General features: G+C 42.2%; 1 pseudogene; it reads left to right on the top strand.

The window, feature by feature from the left end:
• The first annotated feature begins 2,875 nt into the window (after positions 1-2,875).
• LOC100719664 (HIG1 domain family member 1A, mitochondrial-like) lies at positions 2,876-3,195 on the top strand (annotated as a pseudogene).
• Positions 3,196-6,381: the final 3,186 nt, after the last annotated feature.

Genomic DNA, 6,381 nt, shown 5'->3' with positions numbered 1-6,381 from the left:
CTGTCCGGGTTGAGCAGGCCACATTTTGCCCACTGAGCAACTGACAGTGTCCCAAGGTCACAGCAGGACTTGGAGCCCCAGCGCCACTCTGGGAAGAAGGTTGAGGCTTGACAGGAAAGATGCTCCCTCCCTGCAGTCTCACATCTGTGTCTTCAACTGAGATATACTGGAAACATTCCAGAGCCAGGTGTGGCCACACACCTGCATTCCCAGAACTCGGGAGGCTGAGGTAGGAGGATCACTGCAAGTTCGAGGCCAACCTAAACTACACAATGAGTTCAAAGCCAGTCTGGACTACATAGTGAGGCTCTGTCTCAAACAAAACAAAACAAAACCCACCATAAAGACACCTGTCTGTTTGGGTTAGCACCCACCTTCACATCACTTTAACTTAATTACTCTCTCAAGAGTCTATCTCCACCACTAGTCACACATTGTCTGAGTGGGGCCAGGGCTTCAACCTACGAATATGGGAAGCACACAGCTTATTTATAACACATCTATTGCCAAGCATGGCAGTGTACACCTGCAATCCTATCACTCAGGAGGCTGAGGCAAGAGGACCTCTGTGAGTTCAAGACCAGCCTGAGCTACACAGTGGGACCCTGTCTCAACAACAATAATAATAATTCATCTGTGTACCTGAATCCATCTAAATATATAATTTCATCTTCAGCAGCCCTATAAGAGTACTGCTATTCCATTTCACAGATGAAGAACTCAAGTTCAGAAAGACTTAAAAGTCAGCTCATAGGGGCTGGGGGTTTAGCTCAGTGGCATAAAACCTGCCTTACAAACAGGCAGTCGTGAGTTCGATCCCTGGTACCGATAAAAAGGAAAAAGACAAAAAAAAAAAAAAAAAGGTCAGCTTATATCCACATGGCTAATAAATGTCAGGAATTTCAAACCAGGGTCTGACTGAGAAGTCCAGGCTTTTGACCACCATGCCATACCTTGAAGAGAAAGAAACACGCGTAGCAGGTGGCACAGTTCCATGTTCCTGGTTCCCATTTGCACTCAGCAGTGCTACTAGCTGACCTAATGTGTACTGTGAGTCTTTCATAGGAGAGTTGCAGAATTAAACCACAAATAATTTTAATATATGTAAAAAAGGTGGTTCTCCTAGAAAAAAATCTATTGGGAAAAGCACAAGACTGTTAGGATCTTTAGATCTAAAAACAAAAGTTCAGCATAAAAAATCCACTCAGTGAAATCCTGGCGTGGGGCACACACCTGTAGGTGCAGCACTCAAGAGGCTGCAGCAGGAGAATCGCTGTGAGTTCAAAGCCAACCTGGGCTACATAATGAGGTCTTGGCTCAGAAACAAACAAGAACTTGAACAAAGGATGCACAGTTATATGTACCCTAGAAACAGCAGATTGGCAACAAGTGTCTGGGACCTCAAGATGCAGGACAGCTGGACCACCTTTCACAGTTAGGAAATCACTGCTATCACAACAATGGGGGAGTGCAGGACAGTTTCAGCACAATGCGAGCTGCCTCTTCCCAAAGCCTGCCATGTGAGCACCTCCTGACAGTTCTTGTTCTCCAGTGGTTACACATGTTCAGCCCCGGTGGGATTTGGAATTAACTATAGAGATGATTAAGAGAACAAAACTTGTACTACTAATTTCTTTGCCTGAACTGGGGATTGAACATAGGGTTTTTGCACTGCACTACCCCCCAGATTTTTGATCCTTTGTTTTGAGACAAGTTCTCTCTAAGTCATTTAATTGCCTGGGTTGAGCTCAAGTTTACAATTCTCCTGCCTCAGCCTCCCACAGTGCTGAGATTATAGGTATACACCACCATGCCCAGCTATTATTGTTACTTTAATGAACATTATTTATGTATTTTTTTTCTCAAAATACTGAGGATTGAACCCAGGACCTCACACATGTAAGGCACACACTCTACCCCTGAGCTACAAACTCATTTCTATGGAGTCCAGCATGGCATTTCAGTTATGTACCTGGTGTGTGCCGGTTAATGAGGTTAACTTGCATTTCCATTTCTGTATTTTTTAATTTATTGGAGTCTTGTACTCCATATTAATACTTTGGCAGTAATGGATCTATACATATTAACAAGATAGTATTCATAATACGTGTTAGGGATCGAACATGTTCTTCCAGAGTTCATATGTTGAAATCAAACCTCTGGTGGCTTGCTTTGAAATGGGGTTCAGGAAGTAATTATGTCACGAAGGTGAGCCCTCCTGGTTGGGATTTTGGTGTTCTAAGAAGAAAACAATCCCAGCATTTGGGAGCCTGAGACTTTTCTCACTGTCTTCTGACAGATTTTTCTTCCTTCAGCCCAGTCAGCGAGCCACAGCACCCCAAGGAAGTTGGGGCACACATAGCCCCCAGTAGGCAGGGGCTATAACCCTTTGAGCTGTAAGAAACTGTAGAGCACAGAGACCTCCACTCCCTCAGCACCCATTAAGAATTATGGGGATTTGTGTCTCTCAAGGGGGAATGAGACAGGAGATTAGGGTGTGGGAAACTGGCTGGGGGGTGGGCATGGCCTGTTAATTACAGATCCCAGGAGATGAGTTCCCAGCGACCTTCGCATGGGCTTCTTGAGAGAAGGCTGGCAGATTTCTGATAGGAGGCCTAGACCACATGTCAACCTGAGGAGCGGGTGATACAAAAAGGCTTGTCCACACTGAGATCCTGCCACTGTGTCCTCTGTCACATGACGGCCGCCCTTATGCCACAGGCTGTACTACTTTTCCTGCCTTTACTGGGCCCAAACTCACTCTTCAAGGCCTGCTTTTTTTCTACCTTTAATAAAACTTTGTGAAGATGGTTGGACGTGTGAGCAAGCTGAGGCCAGAAACCAGCAGAGCCCCAAGATTCTTCAAGCAGTCATTATGGCAAACAACACAGATGTTTCTCTTTCTTCATATAATGAAGATCAGGGTTCTAAACTTATCCAAAAAGCTCCATTTGTCCCTACTGGAATGGCAGGCTTGGCAGCAGTTGTCACATATGGATTATACAAACTGAGGAGCAGAGGAAACACTAAAATATCCATTCACCTGATCCACACACATGTAGCAGCTCAAGGCTTCATTGTGGGGCAGTGACCCTTGGTGTGGGCTATTCCTGGTATCAGGAGGTCTGGGCAAAGCCTAAACTTTGCAAGAAAAGATGCTGTCTTACTCTTTTTGAAGGTGCTTGCTTTAGTTAGACATCTCACATTAAGGTTACATATTTGTGTCAAAAATAAATCATTTGAGTTGGTTCAGACTGTATTACAATATTTTGGATTATGTTTTTTTCCTCACACACTTGATGACCAGAGTTAGTGGTAACTATATCATTGACTGCATCATTCAGGGAGTCAACATGAAAGAAACAGGTCACCTACATGCCCTTGAAAGTGTTAAAAGGTCCACTGTCCCTAAACCCTCATGAAAAAATCAGTTCTATGGCAGGCCAACCCTGATGCCAAGTATCACATGCTTGCATGTTGTGTAGGAATCCCATTGACCTAGAAAACTTGCATCACAGCTGCATAGAAGTAGTATTTATTTCAGAATCGTACTTGTAAATATGATAGAATTGTATTTTTGCTGTTGCATTACAATTATAGAATTGTAATTTTGCTAATTATAGAATTGTATTTTTGCTGCTGCTGCATTAGAATAATTTTTAATTGTCATCTGGATATAGAAGTGTTAAAGTGCTAATGCACAGATAAAGGAACATTCCTAAATGTGCACAGCATGTTTATTTTCTCCATAAGAATTGTAAATATTATATGCTTTACCCATAATGGAAGTGATTAGTAGTCAAGAGCAAGCTTATTTGGTCAGACATTACACACAACTTTGTTTGTTTATTTTCACCTTGCAGTATTTTTTTATTTAGGTTTGTTTTTTATCTTAACTATTTGTTATATACATACACATATGTTTTTTCTTTCAGCTTGTCACACTAATGAAACAATGCAATGTTTACACATGTGTGTCTTATTTATTTCACTAACTAATATACACACAACTTTGTTATACTACAGAATGGTTGTAATACTTGTAAAATTTTTTTGTCTAACCTTACATTCCATGGTGACAACATTGTATACGTACTGTGTTATTAAAGGTGGTGAACACATCAAAAATAAATAAAACTTTGCTGCTGTTTGCTCTTGTCTTGACCAGTTCTTTGTAAGGACAAAAGGAACCTAGAAACTACTTCCAGAGTAGTTTAAAAACCCAGTGACAGGGAGGCTGGGGCAGGAGGATCACTTTTAATCCCAGGACAGTCTAGACTACATAGAAAGTTCAAGGCCATTCTGAAATATACAACCAGCCCCTGTCTCAAAACACAAAACAAAAATAAAGAACGAATAGAACCTATAATTCCAAATGTTTCAATATATCAAAACATCACATTGTACCCCCTCAATATTTAATGAGTATTTGTTAGTTTTTAAAAATACATAAAATAAAAATTTTAAACATCAAAAAAAAATTTTTTTAAACATCCTTTCTGAAGCTGGACTCTTGATCAGCTGAATCACCATGATTATCAATCAGTCTGCATAAAATAATTTCCCTATGTTTGAAATGTACCGTAGTCTGGATTCTACCTTCAGTTTGGAAAGTCTAAAGCTGACAAGATTTTCTTCACGTATTGGGAGGACCAGTTATCATCTAGGGCACAGACTGAATCATGCACGGGGGTCAGCAACATAATCGTATTATCCAAGTCAAAGGACAACTTGAATAATTCGAGACCATGAAGAAGAGAAAAGCCCAGGCCCGTGGCTCAATAGCAAAGTCCTGTTGCTTAGTGTTTCCCGGTGAAATCTTCTCTGTCTTCTTTTCTATTTTTAGACACAATCAGTAGAAATTTTTCAGCGGAAAACAGCGACTGACAAGCTTTCGTGCTAAAGAAATCTAATATCACACATCCTGATGAAGCTCAGTGGCCTCTGTCGCTTCACTGGAATTCACAGGTCCCTGCAGACAGCAGGACAGGGGCATCCGCCCGCGGGGACCCCATCTGCTCAGGGCCTGAACAGCCCTGGGGGTCACATGAGGTGCGACCTCTCCCTGGTCCCAGAGGAGGCGGCTCTGTGGCTCAGCTCTGTCCCCTGCCCAGCCCTGGGGGCTCCGGCAGGCCTGCAGGGACCTAGAAAACAGCTTCACTGAAACCCGCAGGCTGACCGTGGCCAGCGAGGCCAGCCTGCCAGGGTGAACGCGCAAGACCCAAAACCGTCATGCCTATACTGAAGGAGTAAAGTCAGCCCGAGGCCTCACTATTTACTAGAATCACCCGGAACAGAGAAGCATTTTGGATACACAGACCCGGGATGTGGGGAATCCTGCAGGACAGAAGACCAGCTTCCTTTAACAAACACACGGGTTTTTCTTTGCTTATTTTTTGGCTCCGGGGTTGGAACCCAGGGCAGTACCACTCAGCAATATCTCCAGCCACACAGACATGGCTTTGTGTTTGTCCCTTTCCCTATTTGAGGGTAGGTCTCACTGTGTGTGTAGCTCAGGCTGGCCTCAAACTCACAGCTATCCTACTGCCTCAGCCTCCCAGGTGCTGGGATGACAGGCCTGAACTACTATCTTCAAATTCTGATGCAAACAACAATTTCCACCAAAACATATTTGAGCAGTTGGAGAGAACAGCACATGGACTGAGGAGATGAAATTAAAGGATGATTACTCTTTGGGTGGGGGTAATGATAATGGTATCATGCAGATACTGAGGAAAGAAGCATTTACCTTTTTAAAGACATTAACAAAGTACTTAAGGGTGGCCAGGGAGTGTAGCTCAGTGATAGAGTGCTTGCTTGGTACCCTGGAGAAAATCATGGGTCCAAATCCCTAGTGCTGAAAAAAGAAAAAATAGTCTAAGAGTTGAGAAGAAGATGGGTAGAAAAGCTAGAATGGTAACATAGAGATCATTGTCTCAGCTGACCAATGTCTGAAGATGGTTCACGATACAATTGTTTCCTTGAATGAGTTAGATGTTTCAATAACAGAATTTCAAAGCTGAGTCTGGTGATGCAACCCTGTTGTAGCACTTAGGAGGCTGAGGCAGGTAAATCTACATGTGTTCCAGGTTAGCCTAGGCTACATAGCAAGTTCAAGTTCAGCCTGGACTACACAGTGAGACACTATCTCAAAAAAAAAAAAAAAAAAAACTAAACTAAACTAAACTAAAAAAACAGAGAAGCAAAAATATCAGTCAGCAAAAAATAATGGTGTATGCTGATTCTTCAAATAGAAGTGCTATATGTTGCATGCCAAATTCAATTCAGCTACTTATTTAAAATAATAAAGCAATACAGCATTCTTCCAGTATTTTTTCAATTGAATAAAACTGAAATCTTTCATGCTTACTATAATGAAAC

Source organism: Cavia porcellus, unplaced genomic scaffold (assembly GCF_034190915.1).
Source record: "Cavia porcellus strain 051 isolate PalLab524CR breed Dunkin Hartley unplaced genomic scaffold, mCavPor4.1 scaffold_27, whole genome shotgun sequence".
Lineage (NCBI taxonomy): Eukaryota > Metazoa > Chordata > Mammalia > Rodentia > Caviidae > Cavia > Cavia porcellus.
The sequence above is the reverse complement of the archived record's forward strand: the minus strand, read 5'-3'. Positions and strand labels throughout refer to the sequence as shown.